The sequence below is a fragment of the Pinus tabuliformis genome, chromosome 4_2 (assembly GCF_031772625.1).
Source record: "Pinus tabuliformis cultivar Carrire ecotype Pingquan chromosome 4_2, CPIR1, whole genome shotgun sequence".
NCBI lineage: Eukaryota > Viridiplantae > Streptophyta > Pinopsida > Pinales > Pinaceae > Pinus > Pinus tabuliformis.
In genome coordinates this window covers 554,439,474-554,463,519 of record NC_142304.1, presented here as the reverse complement: position 1 = coordinate 554,463,519, position 24,046 = coordinate 554,439,474, and positions in this window count along the sequence as shown.

Below are 24,046 nucleotides of genomic sequence, written 5' to 3'. Positions count from 1 at the left end.
TGCTCGAATTAGCAATGGCTCATTCAGCTCTCGGTTCATGACCGCTTTGGCTTCTGCTGCTCTTTTGTCCTCATGGTTCAACCATGAGGCAAATGCCATTAATTGCATATCTCCTAAGGCCGTATTGGGATCCCATGAAATTACATTAGGCAGGGCCAAATTATGGAGGTAGAACTCCGCTAATTTGGCCATATCCTCTGATGAACTAGTACTGCATACTTCAGTGAATTGCTGTGGGTCTTGGAGTTGAGAGATACCTCTTTGCGCCAAGGTATTGATTTGAAATTGCAACCATTGGTCTTTCAGGTACAGGCCATAGGATTTGGCCGGCTGTCTGCATTGTATAGCATCCATGGCCCAACTGGCCATGCAGGCCAATTGTGCCTCTTACTGCTGCAGCTGTTGTCTGAGAGCTTGCACCTCAATTTGTGCTTGCTGTTCTGCTTCCTGTAGATGTGTGGTTGGTTCCCCAAGACCGGTGTGCAGTTCCTTTTTGCCTTGCTGTTCTACTGTGGTGTCATTGGAGGGTGTACCTGTTCCTGTCCTCAGCTCCTGTAGCTGCAATTTAAGCTTTTCGTTTTCTTCCTGTAGGAACACTCTTTGGCAATTTGCCACGTGTTTAGCCATGGCTAATTCACTTCTAGCCTCCTTAAGTTGCTCTTGCAAGGGGCCTATGTCTGCCACACCCTTTGACTTGGCTATTTTCATCCACGTGTGCGTACGTACTCTCTCTTCCTCCAATGCAAAGAACAGTGGCACAGTGAATTTCTGAGGTATAATTTTGCCAGCTTCTAAGAAGTTGTAATATGAACTCAGGCTTGGCTGAGGGCTAGGCTCTGGAATATGCTGTTTCTCCACTTCTTTTGGTGGCTCTACTTCGCCCTCCCTCGGTGGTGATGAGGGTGCTTCTCCTTCCATTCTCTCCGTTTCCTTAAGTCGGGCTAAGGTTTCCTGTAGAGCATCCTCAGCATCCTGTAGCCGAGCTTTTGAAGCCAATTGGTCTAACCTTTCTTTCCAAGTAGTTTTCTTCGGGCTCCCCCTCTCATAGGTGACTGATATCCTTGAGGGGGACCTCTCCTTGGGTGAAGTAGGGGCATCATCTATAGTGATTGGGCTGCTGGACGGAGGCTGTGGCTTGCCCGTCTTTATTCTCACACTTCTCCTAGCTTTAAAATATAGAGGGGTCTCCCTCTTTCTCTTCTCCTTGGGCTTAGGAGGTGTACTGAGGGCGGCCAGCACAGCTGCTGCCTCCCTTGCAAGAATGTCAGCTTTCTTCTCCTTGGGTTTCGCTTTATCAGGGCTTCCTGTAGAAGACCCTTTTTCAGTTGATTTCGGGCTTCCTGTAGAAGCCGGTTTTAGTTTTCCTGTAAGGACAAGTGGCACCACTTTAGTTTGCTTTGCTGAGGGTGTTTTACTTTTTGACTTGGTTGCGGCTGCTGACGAGGTGCCTTTGCTGATGTGGACCTGCTCAGCCTTGTCCACTCTGCTTTGTAATCTTTTCTCTCTGGCCGTCAACATGGGTGTGTCATCCTTCTCTTTGGCACCCTTTTTCTCTTGTTTCTTCTCTTGCTTTTTCTTCTGCTCCGTGGTCGTGGTCTTTTGGCCTTTTTCTTTCTTCCTTGCGGGCACTGATTCCTTCTCCTCACTGCTAGATGAACCGAGCTCTTCGGTCAACATCTTTATATCACCATCCTTGGTCAAATTTCTGAAGGCTTCCCATGAGAGAGGAACCTTGTATGTGTGGAGCGCATCCTCCACGAGGAGTTTAATGAGTCCATGGTGGGCTACCTGGTCTGGTGTGCCTTCTTTTAACTTGGTGGCACATTCAATCATAGACTGTAGTAGAAAGTAGGGGATACTCAGTTTGTTTTCTACAGGTAGGTCCATCTGGTGCCTTAATTCCGTGAGTAACCGAAAATGGTACCCATATACAATGCTAAAACGACCTTCACAGGTGATGTACTTCATAATCTGGAGGCTAACTTCACTCCACAGTGGCAGTAAGCTGGTTCTACGAACCCCATTTTTATCTTCTGAGAATTCCTCCTCTGGTGGAAAGAATTCTTTCTTAGCCTTCTGGCCCAGTTTCCTTTCTTCTTTATCCCATGGTAATCCCATTGGGAGCTCAGTAACTCGGCTGATGAATTGTGGGGTGAGTCTGAGACTCAAACCCCTGAAGTTAACGGTGGCCAATGTTTTGGATTTCGGCTTCAGAGCTTGCAAAAACTCCTCTGCCACCTCATCGTCATAGCCCTGCAACTTGTCGCAGAATGACATCCATTGCGCTTGCGTGAACAACTCCACCACCTCAGGATTTTCTCTTAGCTTGGTTGAGTCGGTTGGTTCCCTTCTTTTTAATCACCACCTTTTGACGTGAGGAACCCAATTTCCTGTAGAAGCAACTTTCCTGTAGAAGCAGCGCACGAATTCTGGAGGATACTGTAGTGGGTCTGCGCTCTCTGTGCTGCTTAACAGGCGTTTGAACGGCCGAAGACTTGGAGTGTCGAGCTTCAGAGGAATCCAGATGCTCACTCGACTTTCAAACGGCGAATGATAAATGCGTGGGGTGGCAATCTAGCCGATTAGATTTGAATCCGGTGGAATCCGTGGCGCGGGGGTGAGCTGTCCCTGCCGGACCGTTGGACGACGTCACTCCATCATTCTTCTGCAAGTTCCCTTACTGCCGCATCATTCCCCGCAGATCCGCCGCCGTCATTTCTGTTACAACTCGTTTCTCCCCGACTGGATGGCTCTCACGTGTGCACTGCCCGTTCCTTTTGCCACGACCACCGTTTACCATCCGACTAGACCATCTGACTGGTCGACGTGGCTAGTCGATTGGCCATACAACCGCTCAACCCATTCACTTCACACTTGCAAACATTTTCAAAGTAAAATTCATGCAATTCGACGGAAGAAAGGGTGGAGGCACTTACCTGTGCGGCCGCGACACGATTTTTCAGGCTCTTGGACGACGATGAGTAGATTTGTTTGCTGCTGGTGGATTGCACAGGCCCGGAGGTTCCTCTTCACAGGCCGCTGATGATGAATCTTATGATTCGGCTGCATGTGCCTGCGTTATCCTTGCATGTTGCAGGCGATGGAATGGTGTACACTCTAGTTGGCTTAACTGCTACGGGACTCCTGCAGGATGTCCTGTAGCAGTTTTTCCTCCTCGGGTGCATGCTGCACGACGAAGACAGTGGCCTCACGATCACGCTCACAGAGCTCATGGATGGCTGGGATGGGTATGGCATGGCATCTCAGCGTCTTTTTCATTTAAAAATTGCTTTCTCTTGATAACTCAATGATCTGCTTTGATGGTGCAGGTATCTTCATTGCATGTCGACAGGGGTGGTAGAAAGAGGTGACAACAGTGTGTGAGGGAGAAAATGGTAGCTTGCATGCGTCCATACTGGACCTTGGTCATTAGATCTCCTCATATAATCAGTTCTGGGCCGTCCCAAACTTCTACAGGAAGTTTTTAGTAGAAATACAGAACTTCCTGTAGAAAGTCTGTAACTTCCTGTAGAAAGTCTGTAACTTCCTGTAGAAGACTAAGTTGTGATGAAATCGTGCCCATACCTTGGAGAAGATGAGTATTCTTGGAGGAGGTGCTGGTGAGGTCTCTTGGCAGCATGATAAGGATCCTTGACTTTGAGTTGAGAGACCTCCTCTCCTTCATAGAACACCTGCAACCTGCATGCATTTCCACATTATAAACTTGCTGTCCCTGTCTTTTTTTGCTTATTGTTTTTTTCTTTCTTATCTCCTTTTTTTTTTTTTGAAAGATAGCAGGGGCGCCTCAATGAGGTTTTCACCCTTGCCATCTGCCTTAAGCGCCTCAGAGAGGTTTTCACTCAAGGATCTTTTTTCAAATCTTTTTTTTTTTTTTTTTTTGAAAGACAATAGGGGCGCCTCAATGAGGTTTTCACCCCTACCACCTGCCTTGGGAGCCTCAGAAAGGTTTTCACCCAAGGATCTTTATTATTATTATTATTATTTTTTTTTTTTAGATCTTTCAGGGTATGCCCAAAGCAGAGGCAGAACCCTTCTCTATGACCAGTACTGACTTCTCCACAGTTTTGATGAACATTTGTCTTGAGAGAGGTTTCTTGTAGATCTTCAGTCGATGCCCATTGACAAGCATGGGGATGGCCTCCTCATCAATGGTCCGAATAAGAACAGATCCATTGTCATGACATTTTTCCACTGCATATGGTCCCAGCCATCTGGTTCTCAGCTTCCCCTTGAAATCTTTGTGCCTGGAGTCATACAACAGTGCCCAATCTCCTGGCTGGAATTGCTTGTCATTGAGGTGTTGGTCATGCCACACCTTTCTCTGAAGTTGAACCACTTCTGAGTGAAGGAGGGCCTGCATTCGGTGTTCGTCCAGTCCATTCAACTGCAATAACCTTTCTTGTTGTGTATGGATGAGATCTAGGTCCAGTTGAGCTGCCATCCTCAAAGTGTTGTATTCAAATTCAATGGATAGCAAAGCTTTCTTCCCATAGACCAGCTCATAAGGTGTGAAGCCAGTTGTGGTCTTCCAGGTGGTGTTGTAAGCCCATGTGGCCTCAACTAGGCGATCTGCCCAATCTTTCCTACTGCTGCTCACCACCTTAGTCAAAATCCCTTCCAATGCTCTGTTGGTGACTTCCACTTGCCCATTTTCCTGTGGATGATAGGGGTTGGAAGTCCTATGCTTGATTTTGTGATGAGCTAGTAGGTCTTCAATTAAGTTGGATGTGAACTGGCTTCCTTGATCGGTGACTAGCTCTCTTGGGTAGCCAAATTTGTAGATGTTCTTTCTTAAGAACTCAACCACCTTTTCTTCTGTTGCTGCTTTGATTGCCTTAGTTTCTGCCCACTTTGTCAGGTAGCCAGTGCACACAATGATGTAAGACCTTTGCCTCGAAGGAGGGTCGATTGGACCCACAAAGTCCATACCCCACTTCTCAAATGGCTCAAGAGTCACTTGAGGTTGGAGAGGCATCTCATCCCTTTGAGTCGGTTTCCCCATTCTTTGACATCGGTCACATTGGCTGATATACCTTCTGACATCTTGATGAAGTGTGGGCCAATAGTAGCCTGCCTGCAGGATTTTGAAGGCAGTCCTCTTTGCTGCAAAATGTCCTCCACAAGGCCCATCATGACAGGTGAGGAGGATATCAAAGACTTCCTCCTCCCTTACACAACGCCTTAAGATCTGATCAGGGCCAAGCTTGAACAGGTTGCCCCCGATCCAAGTAAATAAGGCACTTTTTCTGATGATTCTGCTCTTCTCTCTTGAAGATAGGTGCGGAGGGAACTGCGCTGAAACAAGGTAGTTCGCTATATCAGCAAACCATGGAGAGAGTACTGAGATAGCAAACAGATGTTCATCAGGCATCTGGTCATCCACTGTTCCATCCTCATCTGCAGACAAGTCCAATCTAGATAAAAAGTCAGCAACAACATTTTCTTTACCTGGTTTGTCAACAATGGTCAAATCAAACTGCTGCAACAAAAGTAAACATCTAATAATACGAGCATTCACATCTGGTTTATTCATTAAATATCTAATTGCAGCATGATCAGTATGTACAAATGTTTGATAGGCAGTGATATAATGTCGGAACTTGTTCAGTGCATGGACCACAGCCAAGAATTCTTTCTCGGTTACAGTGTAATTCAGTTCAGCTTTGGATAAGTTTTTGCTAACAAAGTAAATGGCATATGGAAGTTTTTGTTCAACTTGTCCTAAAGCTGCCCCTATGGCTTTGTTCGATGCATCAGTGTGGATGTGGAAAGGTAGGGCCCAGTTTGGACCTCTCAAGATTGGGGCAGACACCAACTTGTCCTTTAATTCATTCAAAGCCCTCTGACAATCGTCAGTCCATTTAAACTCCACATCTTTTGCCAACAAGCCAAACAATGGCGAGGCTAGCTTGCTGAAGTCTTTAATGAATCTCTTGTAATACCCTGCTAATCCCAAGAAACTCCGAACATCCCTTACCTTTTGGGGAGGTGGAACCTTCTTGATGAGAGCAATTTTGTTAGGATCCACTTGTAACCCTTGGCAAGAAATGGTATGGCCTAGCACGGTCCCTTCAGTCATCAAGAATTCACATTTTTCAAGACTAAGGGACAGGTTCATCTCAATGCATTTGGTTAGGACTTTTCCCAGGTTGGACAATGCTTCCTGGAAGTTGGACCCATAAGGAGTGAAGTCATCCATATAGATTTCCACCGCATCATGGACCAGCTCCGAGAAGATGCTCAAGACAGCTCTCTGGAAGGTAGCAGGAGCATTGCATAGCCCAAAGGGAAGAACTCGGTAGGCAAAGGTACCCCAAGGACAAGTGAAGGTGGTCTTATCTTGGTCTTCCGGGCTGATTTGGATTTGGTTGTACCCGCTAAACCCATCTAGGAAAGAGAAGAACTTCTTTCCTGCCAATCCATCCAACACTTGATCTATGAAAGGTAGAGGGAAATGGTCTTTCTTGGTAGCTTTGTTCAGTTCTCGGTAGTCCACACAGATTCTCCAGTTCCCATTTTTCTTGGGAACCAACACTAGAGGGGACACCCATTCGCTATCTGAGATGGGGTAAATGAATCCGACATCCAACAGTTTTTGCAATTCTTCCTTGACAATGTCCTTAAGGGCTGGATTCATCCTCCTCTGGGGTTGCCTAACCGGTTTACAATCCTCTTTGATGTAGATGTGATGGGTACAGACCGAAGGATGGACTCCTTTCATCTCCTTATAGCTCCAAGCAAAAGCATCTAGATGACTGGCCAACAGGCTACACAGCTCCTTTTCTTAAGAAGGAGATAGGGAGGAGCTGATCTTTAACGTCCTCTCAGGGCCGAACTCCACATTTTTGATTCTGGGAGTGACAGGGTTAGTTGCACAAAGGTCCACTAAGGTGCTCGCTTGGGCATCCTGCACCAATTTCTCTAAGGGTAGTGCACTGGGAGGTGGATTCTGGATCAAGGTCTCAATCAAGTCATCCTCGATTGGGGGGTCTCTTCTAGTGGTGTCTAGGGTGCACACAGGTGCTGAGTACACCTCATCCTCTTCTCCTTCCTCCAACCACAGTGGTAAGTCATGCTCTAAGGAGGGCTGGGCAGGAGGGTATAGGACTAGCTGCTTGGACATAGGACCATTTTTGATGGTCATGTTTCCTGCACGACAACTTATGTAAGCATCTACAGTGGCTAACCAAGGCCTTCCCAAAATAAGAGGATATCCAGTAAGCTTTGCCTTTGGTTGCAGAACCAAGAAATCTGCAGGGTATTCCCAAGAGTCGACAGAGACCAAGACATCCTCCACAATCCCTTCGGGAGTCACGGTGGAGCGATCTGCTAGTTGCAGGACTGTCGAGGTCTTCCTCAGGGAACCCTGAAGATTGAGTTTGAGCATGGTATCCCTGGTCATCACATTAATGGCAGCCCCCAGATCAATCAAGGTGTGAGGTATGATGGTGCCATTGACGTGGAAATCTACTACAGGACTCCCAGGATCTAGGTACTTTGGGCAGATGACTTGTCCTAACATAAGGTTAGACAGTTGTCCTAAGACATTGATGGTTGAAGCATCTCTCTTTCGCCTGCCTGGGTGTCTGAAACACTTTTCCTTAACCAGTTTGTTGTATATCGGTACATCTTTGATGGCTTGGAGAAGTGGTATTTTCACACACAACTGTTTGAGCTCTCCTAGAAGCTCGTCCTCCTCTGGGTTGGGTTGTGTGGTGGCTGTTAGTCTCTCAGGAAAGGGTGGAATGGCCTTTGGTTCACTTTCCTGTTTGTCTTCCTCGTCCTCTGGGGGAGGAGGTTGGCGATCCGGAAGAGTCTTTCCAGATCGAAGATTGATCTCCTGGATCTCCACAGCATAGGTAGGGCATGATGTTTCCCCAGTGTATACCTGCTGGGCCTGTCTGTTGTTGGGGTTCAGGTTCGGTTGAGCAGGCATTTGAGGTTGCCTTGGAGGAGCAGGAGGTAATGGTTGAGGTTGAACTGGTGGTGGAGGAAAAATGGCGGGAGGAGTGTTGTACTGGGGCCTCCACCCCGATTGAGGTGCATTCCACTGAGGCTGTGGCTGGGCATGTGAGTGATACAAATGAGTAGTGGGTTGAGTATGGTACTGAGGTGGATAAGACCATGGAGGGGCACAGACCAGGAAGGATGAGCAGGGGGACCCCAGGAAGGCATAGGAGTGGAGTGGTTGGGGCTGTAATAAGCTTGGGGTGCCCCTTGCATCCCCTGCTGGTAAGGTCTAGGTCCTTGTGGCCTCCTTTGGTTGAGGAAATAGAGAGGTTCAGTGGGGGCTTCTGTCCCTTGGTACATGGCTTTAAGCCCCGGTAAGGTTGGACATTGATTTGTGGGATGGTCCTCCTCACAAACGAAACATACCTCAACCGAATGTAATGGGCATTCGTTCTTAGGGTGTCTCCTTGTACATCTAGGGCAGAAGATAGCCAAGGCCCTCTCAACTTCTTCCTTCTTCTGCTGGACCCTGAATGTATCAAGTTGCATGGCAATGGTCTGTCTCACCTCACTTGAGATCCTCTAATTGATTTGCAAACTCATGTTTGGAGAAAGGAATACCAGCTGAGAGGAGGTTTCCTCTACCTCGTTTCCGGGCTGCCCTAGAGTGGTTTCTAAACACAGTCTTTATGTCCTCATAAGGCAGTTGGTAAATATCTTCTCCAGCTAACATGTGAAGGGTATCTAAGAGGTCTTCAGGGACTCCGCGGAGCAGGACCAACTTGAGGGATTCAAGTTCAAGTGTGCACCTGGCCTGTTTATAGCTAAGTTGGAACCTTTCCTCATAATCTTCTAAGGACTCATCATTTACCATGGTCATCCGAAAGATTTCTCCCTTGGTTTCTTTGGACCTACAATAGTCCCGGTACTTGGTATTGAAAGCTTGCTGCATCTGAGCCCAAGTGGTGATACTGTTCCCAAGTAAGCCCATGAACCAGCGTAATGCTGCATCCTTAAGAGTTGAAGGGAAGAGTTTCAGCTTCTGCTCATCTTCAATATAGTCATAGGTTCGACAAAGGACAGCAAACTCAAACAGGAAGGTATCAGGATCTTCAGTAGTTAGTCCATGGAAGTGAGGTAAAGCGGAGGGGCTAATGTTCTTCATTTTCATGTCTCCATTGGTCTCTCGGATGGGGAAGGCACCTTCTATTCTCTCATCTTCTCCTCTATTGTCAGCCATAGCTTTAGATGGGATGGTCTCTAATTCTTCTTCTGCTATAGGATCTTCGTATATCTCAGGAGGTTCACCTATAGGTTCTTCTGGATCACTGTCACCGAAGAAGAGAGAAGGGTGACTCAGTGATGTGGTGGGGGTGTTGGGTAAGAATTTGCCTGTTTTATCTCGATTCCTACGAGGCGGGAAATGGAAAGACTTTTTTTATTGCTTTTGTTTTTGTTTTGTTTTGTTTTGTTTGTTTTTTTTTTTTTTTTTCAAGTACCTGCAAAAACTGAAACAGATTGATCTACAACTAACTATCTTGCTGAAGTGAAAATGCAGAATTGAAATGAAAGCAGGAAAGAACTAATCTACTTTGCTCAAATGGAATTGCAGGAATGGAAATGCTAGTCTATGCTTGCAGAATTGAAATGCTAATCTATGCTTGCAAAATTGAAATTGCGGAATTGAAATGTTAATCTATGAAAGCAGGAAATGTCTATGCTACTTTTGCAGAATGGAAATGAAATAAACTACTTGGCAGAAGGCGAGAGTAGGAAAGTAGAAGAAAAGCAACAATTACTAATACTCTGACGCTTCCCCGGCAATGGCGCCAAAAAGATGGTGGGCTCCAGTATTGTAGCAATAATGCTACAACTCCTGGGTCTTCCTTCTCTAATTTTATCAACCCGGTAGTTCGTAACAAACTTGGAAGCGACGGTGCTGTATGCACAAGTACTAGCTCTTGTCGCAGCTGTCACTTGGTCAGCTGGCACAAGTCCGCTAGGGCTCAAGCCAACTTCTATATGTTCTCAGAAGAAGCTTTTTAAGTGATGAACGAAAGCTATCTCGAAGGAAATTAACCTACTTTGCAAGAATGAACTGAAAGCCAACAAAACATGGAAACCCTAGTAAACCCTAATTTTACCAGCTTAATTCTTACGATGCAATGGTGGGAATGCAACTTCTAAAAGTGATGCCATGACTTCTATTGAGATGAGATGCATGTGTCTAAACTACTTTCATCTGAAGAGAACATGTTTTTGTATTTTTGCTCAAGTGGTTGGAGTTATGATGACTGTGCTTCTTACTGGGTCTTGACTGTGCAGGGGTAGATCAAGGGGAGGAAGGCTTGGAAAAGGTCAGGAGGACTTCTGAGAGGGTCCAAGGGATCCCTAACATCATTCCTCAGGAGTTCACAAAGTTCAGATGCCTGGCAACCGTGCTTGCAAGCTTCTACAGGATGTCTGCAGGGGATTCTACAGGAAGTTCAGGATTTCTACAGGAAGTCTGCTAATTTCTGCAGGATGTTCTGCAATCGGAGTTTTGGGTGATGGATGAGTGAATGAGTTGTATGGGTGGATAGGGAGGATGAGAGGGGAGCTTGTGATGGCTTATGGACAGAGAGATGAGATGGAGAGGGGGTGTGCAAAGCTGGTTGGTCGATAGGAGGGTAGAGGCAATGGAAGGCCGAAAAGATAAAACAACATGGATAATAGAAGAGTTGGGAGGCAAATGATCTAGCTGGGAGATAAGTAGATGGCTTGGGTACGGCTTAGAAGGATAAGGAAATGATGGAGTGGTGCTGCGCAGTGTAAATGAAACAAATCACCTCTGTCTTGCGTATAACCGAAATGCCATCAACCTACTCTAATTGTTTTATTAGAAACCAAAGAACAACAATGTAGTTTAAAGGGAAATCGTGCATGGTGCTGAAACAAAGAGTTATTCCACAAGATCTAAATGCATGGACATTTCTACAACCGAAAACATTACCTCAAGACTTGCATGAATATGTAAAACAGTGTTTTTGGTAGTTGGCACGGTCTGCACTTCCGGTCCCCAAACAGAGGTGAAAGTGAGTGTGCATTCAACCCTTTTTTGAACTCTGATTAACTCCAATCCTCTTACTCTAATCTAAACTACCGAAGCAATTGTGTTCATAAACCTAACTTACCTAATCACATCAAAACGGTCAACTCAGCAAACTTTGTTTCCAAGTGCATGTAAAGGAAAAGAAATATAATGCTGAAAGAAAGACAAGTAATAATACAAAGAAAGGAGGCCTATTGCTCTCAGGTTGGGCCCAACCCTGATAGCTATAGCTCCTCTAAGAACTCAGAACTGAACTCGAATCTGTCTGCCTTTTATTAAAAGATCATAGTCAAAAGTCTAACAACATGCCAAAAATGGCTTACAAAAAGCAAAATAGAGCTATAGCTCGTAATTCAGAATCTGCAACAAAGGTTCAAAAGTTCCCATCGAAGGCTACAACCTCAATATTTATACATTATGAGGGCCAAGCTGGCCTCCTAAATTAGTGGGGCTTGGCTGACCAACTAAAAGTAAACTGATGTTCCCTTAGAATCCGTTGGCTGCCTTCTAGCTCGGTGGTGATAGCTGTTGGAGCTCGGAGTTGGGGTGGAGATCACGAGGAAGGTCATTCAAGTCTGTGGACAACCTTCCTACAAAACCGCAATGCCACCTTGGCTGTCTCCTTGCCTTCATCTGCGTGGTTTTGCTCCATTTAATGTCAAAAAACCTGAAATAAACATGTATTAGCCACCTAGGAATAGTGACTGCCCTCCTTCCTACAAATAACATGAATTTACTAAGAAATGATGCATAAGTGATGAAAAATGAAGGGTTGAGCAAGGGTAAGTAGGCCAAATGAGCCCAAAATGTTACCAAAATTGGGGCTCATCAGAGTACACGGAAACCATCGCGGACTATCGAGCTTGGCATCAGTTCGCCACCATTGACCATCATGAGGATGTCGAAGAGTTGGTCTTCCCATAGTTGTCCGAGTCATAGTGATGTCTTGCATGGCTTGCTCAAGCCTATTTTGTCTCACATGGGTACATGTGCAGATTGTATGTAACGTCTTGTCAAGTGGAAGTTCAAGTGTCAATAGCTGAATGTAACATTCATAGAGTAGTTCAAGATTCATGAGGGTAGATGAATAGTCACAAAGGGGAATGTCAAGGGTCACCCCACCCTTTGCTATATATAGTACCTCATAACTCATTGTAGAGGCTTTTGGTCAGCCAAGCTTCCAATAGGAGTATCTTAGAGAAAGCTTGGAGAGTATTGTAACGAGTCTTTAGTTCTCCACAATGTAGAGCTAGTACATCTATTTGGAGGAGTAGGCAACAGTGACTGTAATGCTTCGCTATTGGGACTAGTGGTTGGTCATGGTTGTATTATATGATTGGAACTTGCACTTCTTAATATAACAGAGCCAACATGTTTCATACATATATTGTTATTGTATTTCAGCTATCTTGGTTACTCTAATGATATATGTATCTGTTTTCTTACACATGCATGTATGGAATCTTCTTGTATTAGTATGTATGAATCTTACTAAGATGTGTTGTTGGTTTAACCATCACTTTGGATTGTTAGCTTACTTTCTTTCCAGTTTGTGATGCATCTTCGCTCGTGTGTTTCCTTCCAAGCTACGTGCTTCCATAGGTTCCAAGCGACGCACTCACCTCACTTTCCATGTGTTAGAACCGTTCATGCACCTTCCTTGGCTTGCTACATATGTCACACCGTTACTACCAATAGGGACATCTTACTTGCCTCTGTGCACAATCACGGTCAAGGCGATACTATACGACCCACTGTTGGGACTCTGACACCAAACAGTCTGAGGTCTAGTTGGGACTTCTTACCGAGAGATCCCCTGACATGTTGGCTGGTCCAGCACCGTAAAAAATATGGTTGTAGATCACGAGAACCTTAGGTCCTTCTCCTCAGGCTTAAAATTCCAATAATACCTGTCGCACTTGCAATATTGAATGTAAATTAGTATGTACAATGAAATGTTGGGTTAGCTGCAACTTTAGGTAAGAAAATGTTTTAGCAGCCTGCCATTGACAAACCCTCCTCCAAGTGGTTCATTTGACAAATATTCGAGCAAATAAACATTTTTTCCACAGAAAGCAACAATTTTGAAAGGTCCTTTCGAGAAATTTTGAAACTTCTCGTGCTTACCTTTCTCTTCATTCCTAACATTCCATTTTAATACTAAGTATCCAATTTGAAAATCATCTGCCTTATTCCTCCCGTCATAAATATTTTTGATCCGGTCTTGTATCAACTCAGTATTCTTGAACACTTCTTCTCTAGACCGCTGGCGTTGTATCATTTGACTAATTCTTCTTTGTATATCATTGGGTTCCACTTCAGCCTCCTGTAACAACTTTATCACCTGAACTCCTAATGAAGAAGGAAAAATTGCATATGTTCCATAAACTAATTGAAAAGGAGACATGCCTATTGAATTTTTGGTGCTTACTCGATCAACCCACAATGCATTCACTAGCTTCTTATGCCAACTTCTTTTGTTTTCTTGGACCAATTTCTTGATTATGTTAACCAATCTTTTGTTGGAAGATTCAGCTAAGCCATTACCCTGGGGGTGATAGGTTGTTGATTGGCCAAGGGTAGTGTTATATTTTTGACATAAATTCACCATTTTATTTGATCTGAAGGAAACAACATTATCTGTGATTATTTTCTGCGGGAAGCCGAATCCAGACAAGATATTTCTTTCCAAAAACTGAATGATACCCAAATTTGTAGCCTGCGTAGTTGGGACTACTTCAATCCTCTTGGAAAAATAACTGGTTGTTGTCAATATCCATTTATGTTGTCCAGATGAGGCTAAGTGAATTTAACTGATGAAATCAAGTCCCCACTGCTGAAATGGTGACTCTATTACTATGGGTTTCAGGGGCAGCGGGAGAAATTTCTTTCTTCCTTTAAATATGTGGAATTCACGAAAACAAGTAATCCTCTTATATACATCAGCAAATATCATTGGCCAATAAAAACCAGCCCTTAAGATCTTGTTTCCAGTGGTATTCCAAAACAAATGTTTGCCACAGTCTCCTTTATGAAACTCCTCTATGGTCTTCTGTGCTTCATCTTCGAGTAGACAATTAAACAACATACCACCAGTGTCTTTCCAACACAAAAAATGATCTATGATTTAAAACTTGACTGCTTTCAATTTAAGGAATCGGGGTTTGGTTTTGGTCAAACTTGGAGGTGCTTGCAAGTGATGGAACACATACAAAATGTCTGCATAACATGGAGAAACAATAGAATTTTCTGATACCTGTTGAACTAACCTTGAATCATCCTCCTCTGACAGGGCAACCAAGAAATTGATTTCAAGTGCACGCATATTTGATTCTACCGTCATCCCCGTGAGTCCTTGCCCTTTAATCAACTTTGTGGGTTTAATATCTATGTCATACTCAAGTATTGAAGTGGTCCACTTACCTATCCTACCTTCTAGATCATTTTGAGTAAGAATATCCTTCACAACAGAACTTGGTAGATAAGTAATAATGTGTGTATGAAAAATGTTCACCCGAAAATACTTTAGAGCTTTCACCAGAGCAAAGGCTTGCTTTTCCATAATGTTGTATTTGAGGGCAACATCTCTGAGAGTCTTGCTGAAAAATGCTATTGGTTGCTCTACACCTTGTTGGCTCTTTTGCATTAGGACAAATGTTATACTATGCTCTGAATAAAATGATAAAATGATAAAATGTTGGGTGTAATCTGGAATGATAAGTACAGGGGCATGGGACAAGGTTGATTTTAGCTCGTTGAAAGATTTCCTGGTTTCATCATTCCATTTAACCTTTGTTGTACTTTTTAAACATTTCTGTAATTTCCCTCAAAATTTCTGCCAAGTTGGGGATGAATCTCCTTAAGAAGTTTATCCTACCAATAAAGGATTGAATTTCCTTTTTGTTTCTCAAAAGGTCCATTTTCTGAATTGCCTCTATTATGCTAGGATCTATTCTAATGGCATCTTTATAAATTATATGTCCTAATAGTTTTCCTTCTTCCAACCCAACCAAAGACTTCTTGGGATTCAACGAGATGCCATATTTTCTGCACTTTTCAAAAACTGCCCTAAAGTGTCGCAAATGATCTTTGTTTGACTGTGAATAGACATTAATGTCATCAAGATATATCACTAAAAATATGTCCTTCTCATCCGCAAAAGATATATCCATAGCTCGTTGAAATGTTGCTCCTGCGTTCATAAGATAAAAAGGCATTTTAGCATATTTGAAAGTACCCCATGGTGTAGTAAATGCAATCTTGTCTTGATCCTCCAGATGAACAAGAATCTAGTTGTATCCCAAAAAACCATGCAATAGTGACATCCTTCTTTCACCCACCACCTTTTGAAAAATATGATCCATCTTGGGCAATGGATAATTGTCCTTTAGAGATACCTTGTTCAAATTCCTAAAATCAACACACAACCTGATTTCTCCGGTTTTCTTTCTGATTGGAACTAAGTTAGACAACCATTTAGATAATCTGAGAGGTAATATGATACCAACATCAAATAAATTTCTTACCTCTTTTTCGATCAAAGGCAACAAAATAGGATTTGTTCTTTGCAACTTCTATTTGAATGGCTTTTGATCCTCTTTAATTGGAATTGTGTGCTGGATGATACTCTTGTCATAAACCTTCAGATCCTCGTATCCCCAGGCAAAAATATCAGAAAATTCCTTTAGAAAATCTAAATACTTCTACTTCAATTTTAGACTTAGAGTTTTGGATAGTTTGACCATCTTGGGCTTATATGATGTACCTATGTTACATTTCTCTACTCTAGTCTTAATAGGCATCAACTCCGACCTTTTATCTACATCATTTTGGTCATAAATCTCTTCCAGTGGTACCATCCCTCTCGGAATGACATTATCATTTAATTTCAAAACCTTCAATTATGTCTCATTCCTATCCAAATCTTCTTTAATCTAATTTATAAAATTTTCCTTATCATCATCTTGCCAACTGCAGTCATTCTGAAGTCGCATCTTGGCAAATTCATCATTCATCAACAATTTTTGTTCCAACTACTTGTTATTCTAAAAAATCTACCAATGCTTCATATTATTTGGGACAATGGGCCTATATTTAACTTTAACTTTATATTTTCCTTTAGTGTTACTAGGAATTTCAAAATCACAAGCTGATGTAGCTAAGGCATTTGCAACAACATTCTATCTTCTAGGAATAACTGAAAAATTATACTCAGAAAAATTCCGCAAACAGTCTAGGACAACATTCCGATAAGCACACATTCTGGGATGTTTTGTTTGGTACTCACCTTTAATTTTCTTTATAACTAATTCTGAATCTCCATAAACGACTATCCTTCTAGCTCTTGACTTCTTCAAGACCTACAAACCCAAGAGGAGTGCCTTATACTCTGCTACATTATTTTTGCAATCAAAAGCTAGTTTATAGGAACACAGTTTGGTCTTTCCAACTATAGGGTTGACTAGCCATACACTTGCTCCAACACCTTCTTTACTTTCCACACCATCAAAATGCAGGCTCCAAAGGTGTTGTTTTCCCCTTCTTCTTCACTCATCTTGGCCTTCAAATCTTTAGATTTCTTATCAACTTGTTTGTTGTCCTGTCCTTTATCTTCCTTACTGTCATGTTTTGCGTTTTCCTCTCCTTTTAATTATGTTATAATTACTAAACTTGATTGCTCTTCTTTAGGATAGCTAGCATTAAAAAGAACAAAAGAGTCTAAATTAGAGTGAACTACATACAAAGGATAATTGGTGGGCTCTTCTTTGCATATACAGTCTCCTAGTTTGGCCACAAAAAAATAAAACAATGAAGACAGACATGTTTGTTTGCACAAACCATTGCAATTTTTTTATCCAGGACCTCGATAAGAGCATGCCAAACTTAGGAGGTATATTTCCTATGGCAATCCATGCTCTTGGAGGGAATCTGTTAGATCCTTTATCAACCCCAAACACTTCACCTTGCTAGAATCAAAAGAATACAGGTCTTTGTATGGTCTAGTCACATAAAGTCCAAGCCTTTCCATAATTACTTCGGCATTAGGTTATTGAAGCCCCAAAATCTAGCATGGCATTGTGCAAAATTTGCTCATGCACATTTAAACTCATATAAAAAGGAGGCACTTCACCATCCCGACCCCTGTCATCAATTTTTGGCCCGAATATGATAGCAGGATGATCATCTATGACATTAGCAGTATCATAAGTCTTGTCGGTCCTTGAAGATTTTAAAATTTGAACCCTATACTGATCATTTTTCAGCAGCTCACCTAGAGGAATAGAAATTTTAAGCTCAGCAAGTTCAGTCTCAAAATTGAAAGGATTCTGGGTCCTATCTGCCTCCTTAGGGATTGAATCTTTCCTGTGTGCATTATATTTAGTAGAATCATCTTTCCGTTGCAGAATGATGATTGGTGGATCTTTCTTCTGACCCCTGCTACTTGGCACATCTTTCTTTTCACTGCTGGCTGCTACATCCTTCTTTGCTAAACTGTTTCCAACATTTCTCTCCTTAAGTTATACCGCCTTTGGACCTACATGATGGCATTTTGATAGCATTTTTTATACTCTTCAGATTCAAACATCATCATATCATCCTGAGACTGATAAAACAACAATTCTTCTTCTTTTGTCACAAAATTTTCAAACTATTCTTGCTCCAGGTCTTCTTTGGTCAAATATACATTTTGTTGCCTATCGCCAAAAAAATGAATTTGATCCTGAGGTGCCTTCTCATATTCCTTATCTTGATCTTGTGCATAATTTTGCTGGAAAGGTGGTCTCACTTGCTTTTGTGGTTGTTCTAGACCCGTTTTCTCCCTTTGTTTAATTTGGACCCGTGGCTTCCTTCTGAAATTTGGGTTTCGAATCTGTGGACCCCCTTGAGGTTCTCTAGCAGCAATCCTATCAGACAATGTTATTTTTTCCATCATTTTATCCATGGCCTTGACTAGGGTATCTAACTTTGCATCAGATGAGGTAGTAGGTTCTTCCTTTACTGTTAATCTTCTCTTTGATTTCATCATAGATTTCTTCACCAATAGATTAGCCTCCACACTGACTACGTTGCTCCACATATCTTCAAGTGTTGCAAGATTACTTTCTCTGAGTTGGTATGCCATCTCGGGATTGAAACTATTAGGGTAATGGAATAAAGCTAATCTGGGAGGGGGTTTTATGTTTGCTGGAATAGAGTTGTACACTTTGTTGAACCGTGTTGAAAAGTTTTGGACTGTTTCACCAGGATGCCTTTTCAAATTGTCATATTCAACAAGGATTTGTAAAGGGTTTTTTTTCTCGCCCCATCTTGCAATGAAGGCATCATCCAGTTCTTGAAAGGTAGCAAAAGTTTTGACTCTAACACGTCTAAACCAGTTTTTAACCTCTCTAGAGAAACTCTGTGCAAACAACCTCATCTTTACATCCTCGTGACCAACTTCTTCAAGGTCCATGGTATCATTGACTTTATATACATGTTGTTTGGTAGTAGTTTCACTAGTGCCATGATACTGGGGGAGACTTTGAACATAATTCTAAGGCAAGTCATGTAACTGAGCAGGTAAAACCAGAGGGGCATATCTTGCTACCATAACTGTGGTTTGAGTAGTTGATGAACTTGTTGTGGTGGTAATTGGTGTAGATGGAAGGGAAGGAAGAAAAAGAATTGTTGAGTGGTGGCTATGGTAGATAATGTAGGAATAACGGACAATATAGGATTTGCACTGAAAGATAGAATTGCAGGAATAACATATGTAGGGACAACAAAATAAGTAGGAGTTATGGTTGGTGAATGAATTGTTTTCTGGAGAAGAATTGCCTTCTCGACAGTCTGCTGTGGTTTACCGACTAGACCTTTAAGTTTTTTGAACTGGCACAATAATTTTTGCCAAACCCAGTCTTTGGAAGTGGGATGTAAGGACTGAAAGTGGATTCATCCACAACAAATTTGGAAATAAAAGACTCAGAGCTAGTTTTGGACAAAGGGTGTTCAACAGATAAATGGAATTTATCAATTGTGCTCAAAATTTCAGGCAAAGAGCAGGACCTTTCAAGAGGGATATTACTCCCTTGACTCTCCTCAGATGCTCTCTTTTTCCTAAGCAACCTTTCAGGACTATTTACAATCTTGGGAGGATTTGGATTAGGGTTTTGCCTAGTGTGTCTCCTGGAAGCCATATTTTCTCACACAATTTCACATACAACTGATCACAACACAGGGTGATTTTCAGCCTATGAATGCCTAACAACCTGTCGCCCACAGGGCTAGGATATAGCTCTCAAAATGATACATATTTCTAGGGAAAATTGGAATTTTGATCCCTGACAACGATGCCAGTATGTTCAAAAGATAAATGGAAAGGACCTTTCAAAATTGCTGCTTTCTGTGCAAAAAATGCTTATCTGCTAAAGATCTGTCGGATGAACCACTTGGAGGAGTGCCTGTCAATGGCAGATTTCTAAAACATTTTCTTACTTGGTTTGCAGCTAACCCACCATTTCATTTTACATACCTATTTACTTTCAATATTCCAAGTGTGGGTGGTTATTATTAGAATTTGAAGCTCGAATAGAAGGCCCTAAGGTTTGAGTGATCTGCTGCCATATGTAAGTTGAGTCAGTGAATTAGTTACATTTTTTTCAGTTTTTAGGTTGACTCCATTGCCTAATGGTATAATTAGGGTACTAGTCTGTGGTAATGTTCTTAGCACATCACTAGGAGGTTGCCATCCCCATTGGATCCAATGTTAAGGTCTTAGGGTTTTGAGGTCAAATACCTTTGTCTCATTCATTCAATTTTTGTTTTTGAGTAACAGTTTAGCCTATGAACTAGTGTTGTTGTCATAGTCTAAAGGTCACTGTCCAACATCACTACCAGTTGTTCATAAAGGGTTCACACAAAGTTGGAAGGAGTCTTGGTCAAGTCACAACGTCAGTTGTTGATAAAAAGTCAGCTCAGGTTCAAAGGGTTATGTGCTAGTATTCACTGGTTAGAACCATTAAAAATAAGTTTGGTTCATTTGAAAGGGTTCTATTAAGCTTGTTTCAGAGTATGATTCATTAAGTCATTTTGCCATTTACATTTTATGATTATATTCATATCTCTCTACCATACATTTTTCCATCATGTACCCTATTTCACTAATTCCCTTCATACATACCCCCCCCCATTTTAAACCCACCTTCTAAACATCATTATCTACATTCCTAAACTCATTTCCTACCATCATCTATGTTATACTCTCATGTCTAATCGTTATCATTCACACATCATGCCCCTAATTACCATTATTCCCATAACACTTTGCCCTAGACCTACATTCATGACAAATCAATAAAAAAAACAAAGTGATCGGATGAACGAGCATACTAAAGGACAAAATACAAAGGCACATTTCAAATTTTTTCATGCCACCCTTATCTCACTGTTCACTAGCAAATTTTTCCATTTTGAATACTCAACAACAATATACTAGTTTAGAGATTGAACCCAGCAGGCACGGTAACAATACATAGTAGTTTTTCATTGTAAGAGACTGCTGTACAAGCGCTACCCAGTATCTGGAAATTTCATAGTTGTTGCGCAACATCCTCCAACACCTTGTAGAGTAGACAAACAATCATAGATTGGTTTTATTCAGAGCTTGAGGTAGGATACATCATCCCTTACAACCATTTATTAAAGCTCAGTTTAAGTCATTTAGGGATTTTTGTGTACGCTAGTACCTAATTGCTGTGCAAGGACCCTATTTTCCCTTTTGGTTCAAGTTTGGGGATCGAAATCGTAGGCCTAGGGTTTGTGTGGGTGGTGTCAAAGCTTGAGCGTGTCGAGTCATAAGCTTGGTAAGTCCTTTTAGTGAAATTCCACTTATACCTACCACATTACCCCCCATTTTATAATATGTGCAGCGTGTTTTAATCAAAACTGATATGCAGAGCCTTTTTAACACTTGTGAGAGAACCAAATCACTTGTTTCCATGGTGCTGTCGATGTGTGTATAGCGTTGTCATACCACCACAAAAATAGTGTGCCACGAAACTAAATAAAGAATGTCATGTAGTCTTTAAAGTCACATGGATACCACTGCTATCAAGAGAAAAAACAAAGGAGGGGACATACTACGCATTGAGCCCAAGAACCTAGACCTTGTAAATTTCAATCCAAATATTAGAGTGGCCTTCAAACGCAATAAATGAATTTATTTTTGTGAAAAATACAGTCTTATGGCCATCATGTACAACTTGCAAGCCTGTTTGCTTTCAATTTCAATGGAGATAGAGTCAGGTTGGGTGATCTGGAGTTTCTGGTTACAGAGAAGGCTATTTCTGAAGCTACAATTATACCTTTGCAAGGTATAATTTGTCAAACCCTAGTCCAAGGATAAGTATGATACTACATTTCCGAGAACATACTTGTTAAACCATTACAATAAGTTGTTGAAAGTAATCTAAAGGTACTTCACCTGTGAGGGTCGGTTTAGTAAGGTATACCAGTACCATATCAAACTTCTCATGCATTTTTTTTTAATAGAAACGAGTAGTGGATATATTAGAAACTTGGCATTAATGCCAAAGAGTGGATTACAAAAGGTGAGTCTAAATCCAGAAGTGCCGAACAATCTTGCAAGACCGTGACAATTATGTTTAGCTCACATCTCTTCTTAACTGCTATTATGCAGTCAATTTCAGAGATTTTCCCAAGCTTTTGGATACAAACAAACTGATTTAATAGAAGGCAATAAAACATGACAATTTTCTAATTTAAGGAATTGGTTCCCATATTTCCTGTCTGCCTCTGAGCAGGGCACCAGCCGTAAGAAGGGCTGCTTTGTTAGCTTCAGTGTCCACCTCCTTATTATTAGCTCTCAACACATGATATAAATTCAAATTCTGGAAAGAGTCTCCAAGGTTTGAAATTCTGTGAATCAGCCTTGCTAGCCTTAGGTCCATTGGCTTAGAATGAGTCACCATAGTGTTAATAATAACCTGAGAGTCTCCAATAACATTAGCCTCCCTGATGTTCAGCACTTTCAAAATCTTGAGTCCTTGAAAAAGAGCCAAAGCCTCAACTTGAATGCTGGAAGCGATGCCCAAACCCTAGGCGAAACTGTGAATCCTAAAACCAGCTGGATTCAATATAACTCCTCCAGCACCAGCTCTTCCAGGATTGCCCTTTGCAGCCCCATCAAAAAATAGAGAGTGCCTCTGATGGTTTGCAATCCATCCCTGGAGCTCTTTTGCTGTAGCCCTTATTTGCCAAACTTTTGGGAGGGAGATACTCTTTGCCAATTTTTGGAACTGAAGATCGAGAGAAGATCCCCAATTTTTATCTTGCTGGGTGAGATTTAAATCATCTTTGTGGTCTCTCAGGCACTCTTTTAACTGGTATTTAATTTTAACTACCACTAGCTTGACATCCTGCTCACAGTTTCTGAAAATCCTTTTGTTTCTCTCAAGCCAGATCTGCCAACAGGTAATTTTATGGAGAATAAACCAAGTAGCTCTAATAATTTTGTTTCTTGGAGGAGGACTAGGGTACCTTTGCAGCCATTTGACAAAAAAATCAGCAGTGGGGGAAGGCAACTCGAAGCTGGAACTCAAATTTTCCAGCAACGCGGTCTAGATCTGCAATGTAAAGGAACATTCAAGCATCAAATGAGAAACGCTTTCCTGATTTACCTTGCAAAGTTTGCACCTTGAAGGGTCGTGGAAGTCATGCTTCTGAAGATTATTGTCTGTCAATATTTTGGAATGGCATAACAGCCAATTGAAAAAATTGATTTTTGGCAGTGAGGGATAATGCCATATCCCTTTCCATGGCTCTGGATTCGTGGCCACATGGGGGCGCTCACACAGCTTGGCGTATCCCTGAGCAACGGAATAACCACCAGCCTGCACACCCCGACCTCTTGAATCCCTGCTTCGCATCCGCATTGGAGCCAATCTGTGAATCTTGGAGAGAAGTTCCTCACGTTCCATAGACAAGTCTGGGGGCATTTCAAGTTTCCAGCCAGCCCAGCGTGAATCCTGCCAGACTGAGATATCCCACAAGGAACGAATTCCTGCATCGATCATCCAACTGCGCAATGCTTGAAGACAATGACAGTCTCCCAGTGGCTCATTGTTCATAATTCTGTCTGTCCAAAGGTTGATCCTTTTTCCATTGCCGGGGACCCAGTAGGCATGAGTATTTATAGGTGGACAGGCTTTAAAACAGAGCTTCTATAAGGGCGTATTCAGGAGCGGCAGAGGATGGTCTAGACAGTGGGAGCGCTTGCCCTTAAAGTATTTTTTCCAAAGAGCTAGAAGTGCCCAGCTAGGGTTAGGAGCAATAATTCTCGAGATGAGCTTAGCTCCCATAGCAATATTTTGATATCCAAGATTTTTGAAGTTCAAGCCTCCTTCCAAGAGCGGTTTGGTGATGGAATCCTAGCTGACTAACAAAATATTTTTCTCATTTTGCTTGCCCCCCTTCCAAAAAAATATCCGAATGATATCCTCCATTTTTCTGACAATGCCAGAGGGAGCAAGAAGAACAGAAAACTGAAATAAGGGAAGACTGTTAAGGACTGATTTAATAAGGACAGACTTACCAACAATGTTGAGCTAGGAAAATCCCCAGGCAAGCAGATTGTTCTTGAATTTCTCCAGTTGGGGGAGCCAATCTCTGTTGTAGGCTCTTTTAAGAAATACAGGAAGACCTAGATACTTGAAGGAAGTCCAGTTTGAGAAGGCTGAGAAACCAAAGGTTCTGGAAATGGAATTGAGCATGCTGGAAGTGGTGTTCTAGCGATAGATATGCATTTGCCATTGTTTAGACTGCTTCTCGAAATCATACAAAGCTCGTCCAGGATTCCTTTAAATCTGGAGGCTATAAGCACAGAGGCAACTCCCAATAACAAGGTGTCATCCACAAAGAGGGCATGATTAATTTTTTTAACACCTCTTTCTATACAAAGCCCAACAATTTCCTGGTCCATCATTT